Source organism: Gekko japonicus, unplaced genomic scaffold (genome assembly GCF_001447785.1).
Source record: "Gekko japonicus isolate JY-2015 unplaced genomic scaffold, Gekko_japonicus_V1.1 scaffold3300, whole genome shotgun sequence".
NCBI lineage: Eukaryota > Metazoa > Chordata > Lepidosauria > Squamata > Gekkonidae > Gekko > Gekko japonicus.
In genome coordinates this window covers 36,844-51,240 of record NW_015160936.1, presented here as the reverse complement: position 1 = coordinate 51,240, position 14,397 = coordinate 36,844, and positions in this window count along the sequence as shown.

The following is a 14,397-nucleotide window of genomic DNA, read 5'->3' as shown; positions in this document are numbered from 1 at the left end:
GAGCGCCGTAGTGGCCCGCTGATTCCGAACTAAGTCTCATTGAGCGCAGCAGAGCTTCCTCCCGAGTAAGTGTGCACCCTTCAAGGCTTTTGTCGTGACAGTACTTCATCGGATGAGCAAAAGAAGAGTCGTCCTCTCAGCCCCAAGGTGGCCTTCCCTGATCACATTTTGCTCTTTCTTCGCCCAAGGGCTTGGTGTATGGTTTAAGGATCACCCTTTTAGCCTCAGTCCCTCCACCTTTAAAATGGGCATCTCACAGTGCAGTTCTATGTGGAGCTACTCCGGGCTAAACCCTCCAACATCTGTGGGTTTACACTGGATTCATGATGACTGTTACGCCTTTAGTACCCTGTTGATAACTGCCCTATTGTGTCCTTAGAAGTATGGCTCCTGTGAACTGTTTTGTATGTTAAAGATGAAATATGGATTGTTCATGATCTAGCGTATTTATTTATTTATAAGTTCAGTTTATATACCGTCCTTCCCTGAGTTCACAGGACTCAGGGTGGTTAACAACAACAACAGCAACAAAACAATATAGACCAAAAATAAAGCAGTGAAATTAAAATTAAGAACATTAAAACTATTTAAAATATTTAAAACATTAACATATTTGCTTTCCTGCCTGGAGACTTTTTTTTGACAAAGGAAAGCAAGGACTAGTGCTCCTCTTTGGTACCAGTATGGCGCATGATGCTGATTTGTGTAGGGTGGGGATGGTGTCGGAGGAGCATATCTGGTTAAAGCCACAGGTCAGATGCATCAATTTGGTAAAGATGACTACAGTGAAGGAAAGTCCAAATTAGCTTAGAAGTGTAAGCCTGCTTGCTTTAACACATTTGCCCTTAAACGTACACACATATGCCTGTGGTTATATGGTTATGGCTAATGTTTGAGGATGGAGGTCTCACATAGCTCCACAGATCAGGAACGGATTGCCATTGGCATGAGCGAGCCATAATGCTACCTAGCCTTGCTTCCTTTAGGCAGGAGGCTTGGCACATGAGATTGCTTGCTGCCTAGAATCTATTCTTTCTCTAAAAGCTTGTAATGATGGGGAAATGGAGAATGCCTTGTAGAAGAGTGCTTTTGATGGGCCTAGGAAAAAACTAGATCAAAAAGGCAGAGTGACCTTTACCTTCTGCACTTGAATTCCAGAGGTCATTTTTGGCAAAATTGATATGTAGATCCAATGCAGTTTGCCATGTCTTAAGCATGGGTGCTGCGCTGGGATCCTGCCCCATCTCTAAGTGTCTGGAATAGATGCAGGTGGGTAGTCGTGTTGGTCTGAAGCAACAGAACAAAGTCTGAGTCCAGTGACATCTTTAAGACCAATGAAGTTTAATTCTGGGTATAAGCTTTCATGTGCATGCACACTTCATCTGGAACAGAAAGCCTCACCGTGGTGGGCTTTCTGGCCCAGCAGGGCATGCTGTGAATGGGCTCCAGTGCTGCACTATGTCTACTCACGATGCAACAATCCCCATTAGCCCAATAGGAACACCGTCCCAACCATCTGAATGAACAAAGTGCGGGAGACAGATGTGGTTCATTGCTGAAATGTTGGTTGTCCTTACATAACCTTTATTTCTTTTTTTTTTTTAAACACAGTACAGATTTTGAATTCCTAACCTTTTTGTAATTGGGCTCAAAGCCTCTCAGAATGACTAATTTTGTTGGGAATCAGAGCCATAAATTCTGTCTGGTTGCAGCCCGCCAGAACAAGGATCTAATTTTCTAGGTCCGAAAGATGCCTTGGTTGGAAAGCCACAATTCAAGTGGTAGAATGGGAGCTGGGCTGAGTAGGGCGGCATGTCCCTTGAGGTCTTGGCCTGAACCAGAAACAGCAGCTAAAGCAAATTTCTTCTACAAAAATTAGAGGTTTACTCTTAATCCAGACATCTGTCCATCTGTTGGCTGGATCGATGACTTGTCCTTCGGGATGTTCATGCACGACAAACTTATGGTGATATGAGTTCCATGTAGGGAATTGAATATACCATTTCTTGTGACTTTTTCATTGTGTAATCATGTGGTGGCTCAAGTAGTTAAGACGCTGAACTGCAGGCTGTGGAAGGTCAGTAGTTCAGCAGTTCAAGACCCGGGTGCCACATGATAGAGTGAGCTCCCATCTCTAGTTCCAGCTCCTGCCAACCTAGCAGTTCGAAAGCAAGAAATTGCAAGTAGATAAATACCACTTCGGTGGGAAGGTAACAGCGTTCCGTGCACCTTGGTGTTTAGTCATGCCGGCCACATGACCACGGAAACGTCTTCGGACAGCGCTGGCTCTTCGGCTTTGTAACGGAGATGAGCACCGCAACCCTAGAGTCGGATTCGACTGGCTTTCAAGCAAGGGAACCTTTACCTTTAATCATGGAACAGGGAGCATTGATGAGCAAAGAGATTCCTCAGTGAGCATGGTCAAAATGAAGATGCATTAGGATTTTTTTGTAACTGTTCGGAAAGGTATAAGCTGCTTCCTTGAGAAGTGAGATTTGGCTAGAGTTTTGCATACGAATGGCTTCCTGATTAGATTACTGTAGGGCATTCTCCATGGGGCTGCCTGTAAAGGCTGGTCTTTTATAGGCAGTCTTTGTAGAAACTTCCATTGGTTTAAAATGCAGCAGGAGGACTGCTGGTGGGAAATGATTATTGCTCCAGTGGTGGATGAACTCCATGGGCTGGCAGATTGTCTCTGGGTATAATTTAAAATGCTGGTGCTTTGCTTTAAAACCCTAAGGCAGTGATACTCTGGGGCCATGTGTAGCTCTTTGACATGCCACCTGTGGATCTTCTGAGTACTATACCCCAATGTGGCACCTGCTTCATCTTGCCTGCTGGGGCTGGTAATTGGTGGTTCCAAGCTTAAAACAGTCACTGCCAGAGGAACAGGTAAGCTGTGAGCCTCTCTGAGGTGCAGTACTCATGCCAGGGATGGAAGTAAATGTGGCTCTTTTGCTTGACGGTAAATGTATACCTGGCTCTCAGTGAGCCGCAGAGTAAGCACTACTGCCCTAAAGGGTCTAGATCCAGGATGCCTGAGGGACTGACAGTCCAATGACTAAAGATTTTCATTAAAGGCCCTTTCTCTGTGCCTCTGCCTTCTAAGGTGACAAGGATGGTCAGTAGAGACGGGGCCTTTTCTGTTCTGGCCCCTTGACTCCATGACATGGCCTCCTCCTAACCATTTGCCTGGTATCACATCCGTTGACTTTCAGTGCCAAGTAAAAAGTCCCTCCTGTTCAGTCACTGTTTCTGAATTCTGATATTATGCTTTCAGCATAGATTGACTTTGATGTCTTCTACCTGACAACCATTGCTATCATAGATGTCTTTTATATAATTCTAACTGCAATTTAAACTTTCAAAGTTGTGGTTTATTCTTTTATCCTTGGCTGAAATGTATCATTTTTTAAAACATATCTTTATGTCACTGCCTCGTTGTGCTTATTTTGATTTGGCTGTTTTCGAATTGTAACCTGTCCTAAAGCTTTTAAATTTTTGAGAGTACAGGAGAGAGATCCTTTTAAATAATCAGTGTTTGACAGATCAGTCTCCCTGACGCACCCACCCCCATAACCTGTCCATGAAAACAGAGAATAACACTAGTTTATTGAAGTTCTAGAAATCTAGACAAATTCATGAAAGAGAGTGTTCTACTTATTACTGTGAAAGCTAAACAGAGCCTCCATCTTTAGAGGCAGTATACCTCTGAGTGCTAGATGGTGGAGCCAAAGTGGAGATGGCCGTCACTATGATATTTCGTGTTCAGGATTCCTGCAGCATTGAGTTGGCTACTGTTGATAAAGTACAAGATGGGCTTTGTTTTGACTCAAGTACATCACCCTGCCAACAAAAGTCCGCATGGTCAAAGCAATGGTATTCCCAGTAGTCATTTATGGCTGCGAGAGTTGGACTATAAGGAAGGCCGAGCGCCGAAGAATAGATTCTTTTGAACTATGGTGCTGGAGAAGACTCTTGAGAGTCCCTTGGACTGCAAGAAGAACAAATCAGTCAATCCTAAAAGAAATCAACCCTGACTGTTCCCTGGAAGGCCAGATAATGAAACTGAAGCTCAAATACTTTGGCCACCAAATGAGAAGGGAGCACTCACTGGAGAAGACCCTGATGCTGGGAAAGATTGAAGGTCAAAGAAGACGGGGACGGCAAAGGATGAGATGGTTAGACAGTGTCATTGATGCAACGAACATGAAACTGAGCAAACTTCAGAGGACGGCGGAAGACCGGAAGGCCTGGCGGGAGCTGGTCCATGGGGCCGCGAAGAGTCGGACTCGACTGTGCGAGTGAACAACAACAACATAATTTTTACCTTCTTAAGGATATATAGTGGATTAAAAAGGTACTGCAGAGAGCAATACTAGGCCACCCTAATCAGAATCCTACTTAGATGTGTTCAGTGGGGCTTACTCCAAGAAAAGCATTTTCAGGATTTCATTGTTTTGTCTAGGAAGGTGAAAATATCGCAGGCTTGTGGCTAGTAAAATTCACCATCAGCATGGAAGTTTTACAAAAGCTCTCTAATTTTAAAAAGACCATTTATTACTGACATAAGCCTGTGCGGGCAAGCAGATCATATTTTTATCTTTGGTGGACCAGTACTTTTTGTAGCTTTATTTGTGGCCATAATTTTATAATACTCTAGAACTATTTATCCTTGTCTCTTTCAAGCATACTGAAGGAAACTACTGCTGGATCTGTAGTAACGGAATACCTACCTACTAGTGGCCAAATGTGAATCCCAACTGTAATACAGGCAGGGCCAGCTGTAAGCTTCTGACATTAGTGCTGTGGGTTGGAGACATTTGAAGACTTGGACCACGATCTAAAGAGAGATGCAAAGGGAGGAGAGAGCAGCACTTATAAATGCAGCCGAATCATCCTAGGTTGGATTCAGCCGGCTTTTAAAACTCAGTATCACCCTGTGTGTCCCCCCCAATATTCGAGCCCCCATTTCATAAGTATTCTGTACATGCAGGTTCCATTACGCCCAGCACGGCTCTTTTAGTGGTCAAAGAGGAGCCCTCTTCCTTTTTCTACCAGCAGAAAAGCTGGTTGGATCTAACCCAATGATCAGACCAAGTACTTAACAATGAAGCAAAAAAAACCCTCCCATGAGCCATGGCAGGTGACTTTAACAACGTCTTGATCTGAAGGTTTGCTCTATTATCTGGTTGCTGAACAGGGGACTGTGCTGAGAGATTACCTGTGTTTTGAGTTTATATGTGTGTACATGCCGACAAGTGGCAGCCAACTTATGGTGACACCAGCAGGGTGCTTTCAAGGCAAGTGAGAAGTAGAGGCGTTTTGCCATTGCCTTCCTCTGGAGAGTCTTCCTTGGTGGTCCCCCCATCCAAGTACCAGACTTGCTTGGCTTCCAGATCTGACAAGATTGGGCTATACCACACCATTCCACATCCTTGTGTCTTGGGCTTAGAACAGAGCTAAAGTTCATTTTGAACTGGTTGAATTCTTCTTTGACTGGGGACTTGGAAGACCCATAAGAAAGCACCAGCAGATCTAAACCTTATTCAGGTTCTAGTGGATTTTACCTACTTGGGAACAACATTGATGTGCAGCATACACGGCAGTGGGGATTACTTCCACTGAGCAAGTCAGCACAAGAAGTGATGCTCAGTTCTATTGTGTTTGATGGAAATAGCAGCTGTGTGTTCTGATTGGCTTGTGCTGGCTAAAACAAACCAACTTTGATAGGGGTTTTCCAGGGTGGCAAAGGGTTTCATTGTAATAGATAATGTAGATGTGCAGATCTTTTCAATGTCTTTGATCACACCTGTCTTAAGAATATTGGATATGCCTTTTTCTTTCTTCCCCCAGCTCTGGTTTACTGTCCTGATGCTGTCAAATTATGTATGGCTCTGAATATTCCAGATATACCTATTGGCTTTAGGTCTCCTTGAGTGCTTACTGACACCCAGTCATAGCATCTTGGGATGTTTGGGCATCCAAACTTGCTGCTGCAAGCATTTTAGGACTGTAAATCATCCAGTGATGGCTATAGGCTAGTAGTACAGGAAACATGCAAAGTTTTGCCAGACAGGGGCCACACTTAAGTGTACACATGCCCCAAGTTCATCGTAGTACAAAAATATTGGTTATGAAGTCGCCCTTCCTGACTCCTATTCCTTTTCTGTCCTTCCTGGTGTGTTCATGATTGTGAACATAGATGCATATTTTTGCCAGTTTGATAACAGAACTGGAAACCTAGTACTGGAGCAGGCACATGACTACATCAGGGGAATGCACTTCATTAGTGGTACATGTTCAGTAAACACCAGCAACTTGGGCACTGTATGATAAGTCAATGGATATTGTATCTTCTGACACTGGCAGTTATGCCAACTAAAGGATGAGAAGATAGAAGGCAACTCTTACAAAACCTGGAAGTAGGACATCTCATACCATGTGTTTTCCTTTACTCTCATTTATCTGTTTTCTGGAAGTGAATCCTAAACAGAAATACACCCTTCTAAGCCCATTGACTTCACTGGACTTAGAAGGGTGTAGCTTTTCAGGATTCCACTGTCCCTCTTGTTAATTAATCCCCATTGGGGAGCAAGCTGCATATAAATAAAGTTAAATAATTACAATGTATTCTGCTACTACCATTGCTGACAAAGGTGTTGCTTCTGGAATGAGTAGGGTTCACATTTTCTTGTTTTCATGGTCTGTTCTGGTTATAGAAAGTGTAGCTTGTTTTTCTTCAGGAATCCCAGTCTTCCTGTGTTTCCTCAATCTATCAAAAAATACATTTTCTAGAAACCACTGTACAAATACATGATGGATGCATATAAACCACCTTATACTGGAAATCTGCTGATCAGCGAACATATCTACATGCATCCAGCTACCAATCCTAAACAGACCAAACAATCTATTGTCTACAGCCAGGCTGTAAGTTACAACTGCATATGTTCCAATCCTACAGACAGAGACTCTCACCTGAGTGATCTACAAGAAACTTTTTTTTTAATTAACAATTTTTCAAAATTTTACGAAGAATAAAACGAAGAAACAAAGCAATACTTACAATAATATTTAACTTTAAAACATCAAAAGAAGATCATATTGTGGTACATAGGGTTCTTTGGAAGTACTTCTATTTCCATTAAGTAACTCATAATAGGATACCAAATTGGTACAAATTTTTTCTGGTATTGTGTAGATAAATTGCTACCAGCGTTAAATGACCATTTGCTTAAAATAAAATAATCCCAGATTTTTATTAGCCACTGTTGAACAGAGAGGACATGTTTTTCTATCCATTTGGTTGCTATCAATTTTTTTGCTATCATCAAGAGTATAGAGACTGTTTCTTGTTGTCTTAATGTCATTTGGTTGCCTTTCCAGTATTCTAGTAATATTACAGCTGGGTCCAAAGGAATTTTTATTGAAACCATTTCTTCTATTTTATTAAGTATATGTATCCAGAATTTTTGAATTAAAGCGCAAGACCACCAACAGTGTATCAAATCTGCAGTTTGTCCACATTGTTTTGTGCAATTAGGTGTATATGCCTTGTTTATACTATGTCTTGTTTTTGGTGGAATATTCCATCTAGTAAGTATTTTAAATGCCTGCATTTTAATAGTGAAGATTTTTGATGTTTGACTGGGGGAGCTCCAAATTAGTTCCCAATCTTCTTCGGTTAATTTAAGTTTAAGGTCTTCAGACCATTTTTTTCTGATATAACATTAGTTTTTCTTTATCTGCTTTGTTTAACATGTGGTATATTTTTGTAATTAGACCTGGTTCTTGTTCCTTTCCTTCGTTTAATAAAATTTCAAATGTCTTGTTCTGGTTTGTTTCAATTGGGGTGATTCCGATAGGTGTTTAATTTGTAGGGATTTGTACCAAAGTACCTTTTGTTGAATAATTTGTTCTAATTTCGTACAAGAAACCTTTTTGAAACTAGAATATCCACTCAATGAAGTAAAGAAACAGAATAACAAAGCCAGAATGATGCCCAGAGAAAGCCTGTTAGAAGAAAGGCTTAACAGAGACAATAACAGAACACCACTGGTATTTCTCTGGTCTGGTGACAGAGGAGACATAACACTGCACAACCAATCACCCCACCTCAGAGAAAAGGATGCTGTTAGTCACCTCTATGCTTGAGAGGAGACTGATGGAGCATAACAACAGACGACTTCATGCTTGAAAGGAGACGGAGCATAATGGAAGGGCCTCAGTTAATTACTCTCAGCATTCCACCATTAAGGATACATCTGCTCACCCATCTCCAATTTTGATATATTTATTTCATTCACTATGTTTTCCCCCAGAATTAAACCCAAACAATTGGTAACCATATAAACTAAACTTGTTGTTCCTGTTTGGTCCTTGCATCTGTTAAACATCTTCATTATGTTGTATGCTAACTTGCTGCTCACCCTTTACCTACAAGTATGGACTGGTAACTTCCATTTCACATTATCTAAAGAAGTGTGTGTGCTCATGAAAGTTTATACCTTGAATAAAACTTTGTTGGTCTTAAAGATGCCACTGGACTCAGATTTTGTTACGTTTCCTCAGTCATCCAGCTTCATATGTCAAACTCTATATAGCTGCTATGAAAATCTCAGTCAGACATTGTGGACCATGTTAAACTCGGCGGTAGCCTCCTAGTGTACACTACTTCCATCTCTGCACCAATCTAATTTTTAGTTTATGCTTGCTTTAAGGAACCCAAGGTGGAGGACATGGTACCACCCTCCCCCATTTTCTCCTCTCAGCGTGTTGGTATGACTGCAAGCGACTGGCCTGAGACCACTCAGTGAATATGAAGCTAGGCCTTCCCCAATGATTTTTAAGGGAGGGCTGTATCCCCCCTCAGGAAGTGATCAACAAATCCTGGGGGACATTCAGGATTTTAGGCAGCCCCTCCTTTACGCTTGCAATGGTTTCTGTTCTGACAGCCAATAGGAGAATTGTTTTATATTGGTCTAAAATCCCAGGTTTCTCTTCCAACCTTTTTTAAAAAAGTGGCATCAAGCAAATAGTAATTTTGAGTATGAAGGAGTTGGCTGATGGCTGATCATTAAAGGTATGCCTGAGATCTGTGCATGGCACACACATATAGATATATAAAGGTAAAGGTTCCCTTGCTCGAAAGCCAGTCGAATCCGACTCTAGGGTTGTGGTGCTCATCTCCGTTTCAAAGCCGAAGAGCCAGCGCTGTCCGAAGACGTTTCCGTGGTCATGTGGCCGGCATGACTAAACACCAAGGCGCACGGAACGCTGTTACCTTCCCACCGAAGTGGTCCCTATTTATCTACTTGCAATTTCTTGCTTTCGAACTGCTAGGTTGGCAGGAGCTGGAACTAGAGACAGGAGCTCACCCTGTCTTGCGGCACCCGGGTCTTGAACCACTGAACTACTGACCTTCCACAGCCTGCAGTTCAGCGTCTTAACCACTTGATAAATACAGATAAATACACCTAAATAAATGGAATTGTATTCTCAGTCATGCTTTTTGTGTTATGATGATTTTGGTGTGGTGGCTTGCGGGAGGGGCATCAAATAACCATGTGGCACACTTGGTGGGCAGTAGTGAATTAGGAAGTGCTTACCTAGCCACCAGGAGCTGCGGTGGCTCAAGTGGTTAAGACGCTGAACTGCAGGCTGTAGAAGGTCAGTAGTTCAGCAGTTCAAGACCCGGGTGCCGCAAGACGGGGTGAGCTCCTGTCTCTAGTTCCAGCTCCTGCCAACCTAGCAGTTCGAAAGCAAGGAATTGCAAGTAGATAAATAGGTACCACTTCGGTGGGAAGGAAACAGCGTTCCGTGCACCTTGGTGTTTAGTCATGCCGGCCACATGACCACGGAAATGTCTTCGGACAGCGCTGGCTCTTCGGCTTTGAAACGGAGATGAGCACCACAACCCTAGAGTCGGCTTCGACTGGCTTTCGAGCAAGGGAACCTTTACCTTTTACTTTACCTAGCCACCACACAACATCGGCTGTCTCTACCCTGAGCATTATTGGATTTGATGGAAGGGGATGGAGTAACCATTCTGCATATACAATTGCCTTTCCTTAGTCTTGGAATTTTTCATGAATGTACGAAACTGCCTCGCAGCACATAAACCCATTCACCCACCTTAGACTAATATCTAATCTGTCTGGCGGTGACTCTTTAGGATCTGAGGACAGAGACTCATCTTTGCCTGCTCTTGCTTCCTGTGATCTGTTAACTACCAATGCCAGGGGATTGAATTTGGCACCTCCTGTGTGCAAGGCATATGCTCTGCCACTGAGCCACAGCCCTTCTGACAAAAATTTCTTTCCCACTTTCAGTGAGCGAATAGGAACATGTAGTGTTTGACGTCTGTCTCAGACTGCTCTGAGCTCCTTGGAGGAAGGGTGGGATAAAAATGTACGGATATTGTGTGAAATGAGAAATGGTAACAAAAGTCCTGAGATTTAATGAAACAGCCCTTCTCAGATGGTAGTTCTGTACTGTAGCACTTAGAGTGGAATAGTAAATTCTAAAGACATCTGATATTATAAAGGAAATGTCTTGATCAGTATCCAAAACAGAGTTCCCCAAGCAGGTTAAGTGAATGCAGATTTATAGGCTACAAGTGTCTGTAAATCTCCTAACAGCCACACAATCTATGGACAATTTTTTTACTGCCCTGGGAAGTTAAACTACCAAAAACTTTGATAGCTTTCTAAGGTTCTTGGAGCAGTCAAGTGAATCCAGACCTGTGTTCAAATCCCAGTTGCAGTTATGCATTTGCTGGCTTTGCCCTGGAAACTTCAGCCATTCATTTTTATTTTGCACCATTGAGCTGAAACGAATTAGTTAGCTGATGCAGATTCTGTTTCCCCCCTCCTTGTCATGATGGATAGGTCACTGTTACCGTCAGTGCTTATCTGAAACATGGTTATCTCTTCTGGTTGCTGCTTATCAGTAGGCTTGAAGCTACTTAGAAATGAATGCAGCAGTCAGCTTCTTGATGTGACAGTCCCAAGTAGTGTGGTGGGTTCATAGGTCTTGAGGCCATTTGAGAACTGTGAAGAGTGATGAGCTCCATTTCATGGCTTTTGCAGAGAGTGAACAAAATGAACATTCTAAATGCTTTGCAGAGCACTATGGAAATGATGAAGACTGACTTAAGGCCATTTTGCTTTCTGGGGGGCAGGATCCTGCTTCTCCACTAATAACTTAAGATCATGAAAGCAACTCTGCTGGATCAGGCCAGTGGTCCATCTACACCAGCATCCTGTTTCCCACTGTAGCCAGACAGATGCCCTTGAAGTCCCAGACACTGTGGCACAGAGGGCAAAGTCTCCACTTGTTCTTGCCCACTAACAGCTGGTGTCCAGAGGTGTACTGCATCTGAGCACGGAAGCCCCCTTTATCCATGATGACCAATACCCATTGATGGACATATCCTCAATGAATTCCTCTCTGTCTCAGATGGCAAAAACTAAATTAACAGTACATGTGCTCTCCAAAGGCCTAGATTAATGCTGCTGGTTAATTGGTATGACTGTTTATTCCTACTGAATTGTATTTTGCCCAGAGGAGCACTCGGCTCGGCTCTCTTGGTGGCCTGTGGATATCTGTGCGGTGCAGCACAACTTGAGTGAGGTTTTCTGTGGCTTTCATTCCCCCCCCCCAAACATGTCTGGCCTGAGGGCGGTGCCTGCCCTTTAATTATGTGGGATTGGAACACCCAGCCAAAGCTGATCAGAAGGTGACCATGCAGCAAGATGTCTGAAGAGTCTTTCTCTGCCAAAGGTTGTCAGAATGTCGGCGGTTCTTGTGTAGCATTCAGATAGTTTGTGCTTGCCTGTCTGCAGAGGCTATCGCTGCCCCCCCTCCCCCGGTGAAGATACCATGCACATTGTGGTAAAATAATCACCCTTGCAGAAACATTACATACATGTATTTTTAAGCCAGTGTGAATTTGCTTTCTTGCTTGTTTTGTAGAACTTTGTGCTTATTACCAAGCGCTGATGTGGTGATGGACAGTAGGGGTTTATGAGGGATGGGGGAGAGACGCCAGTTTCAAGCCTATGCTGGGAAATGAGACATAAACTTAATAAGCGTCCATTAGACAGGAGGGCAAATGGGGATGCTGTTCAAGAAGCACAATCCATATTTCTTGACTCATGCGGCTACAAGTAGGGAGGTTTTGAGGCTGGTGTGGTATAGTGTCCAGTGTCACTTAGCACGCCAAGGAGTTCTTGGTTTGAACCTGGCATTGTCTCTGGAATGTTTGTAAGGTTCTGATTTTTTTTTTCTGTCTTGGGGGACCCTGTGTTGGGTGGAAAGGAACCATAGATATATGTTGAATTTTATTTTAAAAAAATTATCTACTTATCCCTTAAATGGGTTGGGTGTAGAAGTTGTTCGCTCTTTTCCATTTTATTCACCCAACACCCCTATAAGCAGTGCTTCTTTTGTTTGAAAAGTACCATTGTGTCTATATAAGGTTGCACTGATCTCCACCAAGTCCCCCTTCCCTCTGCCAAACCCCACTAGGCTATTCTGGGGGTCCACTCTCTCTTTTTCGGGCTGTGTGGGGCAAGCTGGTGCACAAGTATCAGGACTCGGGAGCCATGAAAAAAGGTACTGGTACTCAGTATCAATGAGTAACCATCACAAAAGAAGCCCTGCCTGTGAGGTAGGTAAGGATGAGAAAACATAACTGGCCTGAGATCACCCAGTGGGATTTCTGGTCAAGTAGAATCTTGCTCCTTTACCTTTACCTAGAATCTTGCTAGCCTGATCTTGTCAGATCTTGGAAGCTAAGCAGAGTTGTCCCTGGTTAGTCTTTGGATGGGAGAACACGAAGGAAGTCCAGGGTCTCTAAGCAGAGACAGGCAATGGCAAACCACCTCTGAACATCTCTTGCCTTGAAAACCCTATGGGTTGCCATAAATTGGCTGCAACTTGATGTCACAAAAGAGAGAGAGAATATTGAATCCTCAAGTCTTCCAAGTTTATACTGCACTGCCTCTCTCGCTGCGTAGCTGTAGGCACCCCACCCCTTTCCCCGGTGTCTCTGCATCCCATCTGCAAGTTGGGGGTAGTAATAATCTATTTTACTAGGGTATCATACAGAGTTCTGAAATCTATGAAACATTTCAATGCGCTAAAGAAATATGTACATGCAAAGTAGTAATCAGGGCCGGCTCGAGGTGTTTCTGCGCCCTAGGCGAGGCTGCCTTGTGGCGCAGATGCCAACCTCCCGGTGGGGCCTGGAGACCTCTGGAGCCAGCCACCCTTTTGCTACCGCCGCCACCGCCTCCTCCCCCTCCTCAGCTGTCAGACCCAGCGAGCATGCCCCACATGTTCCTGCAGCGCCCGCCAAGATGGAAGAGAGATTTCTCTCGTGCTCCGCTTCCGAAGGCAGTTTGGGAGGGAGGTGGGGGGGGATCCTGTCTCCAGGGTCACCGGATGCCTCTCCCCAATTAGTGAAGTGCTGATACTTGGAGAGCTGCTTGCGGGCTTTTGGTGGGGGGGAGGCACAGCTTGGTGCCCCATCCAGGGCCCAGCACTCTAGGCGAATGCCTAGTTCACCTAGTGGGTGAGCCGGCCCTGGTAGTAATAGCATTTCCTTTTTCTTAAAACACTGAACAGCTTTAGGAGAAAAGCTAAATATGCGGACAGATTCTATTAAATTCCCAGGTATGGGAATTTCTTCAGGATGTGATCTAGCGATTGAGAAACATGCTGAGTTTCATGCCTGGTCTGAACCGGCAGCAAAGGGAGGTGGAAAGGAGATCCCTTAGCCGGTCAATTGGACTGTGGTACCTCAGACTATAGGCAGGGGGACTAGATTTTTGAATGTTCCTCTGCATATAAAACTCTCTGCAAGTAAAAGGTAGCACAGCAAGAAATGGCCTAGGTCAGTAGTCCCTTTCTGTCTGAATGGGCCAGTTCTTTCCTTGCTGGAAGTTTTTCACCTGAGGGACCTTTCAGAAACAGCATCAGCCTCCTGCATCCTGAAAGTGGTGCCTTCCATTCTGACACCTCTGCATCTAAGGTTGACACTTCCAGTTTGGGAAATGGTTGGAGATTTGGGGGTGGGGCCTGGGGTGGGAGAAGTTTGGGGAGGAAGTTCAATGGGGATCTGGTGTCACTCTAGGACTTCTGCTTCTCTTTGGTCTATCATGGAGCATGTCCTCCGAAGCTGCTGTTTTTTTTCTATGTGAACTGTCTCTGTAGTCTGAAAGTTGTAATTCCAGGAGGACTTCAGGCCTCACCTGGCGGTTTGGCTGTATTTAGACAAGGCCTTAGATCCAATTTCAGCATCAGGGCTGGCCTGCCCACTAGGCTGACTAGTACCCGGCCAAGAGTGCAGCTCCACTAGGGGCGCTGGGAGGCCCCTTCCTCCACCAC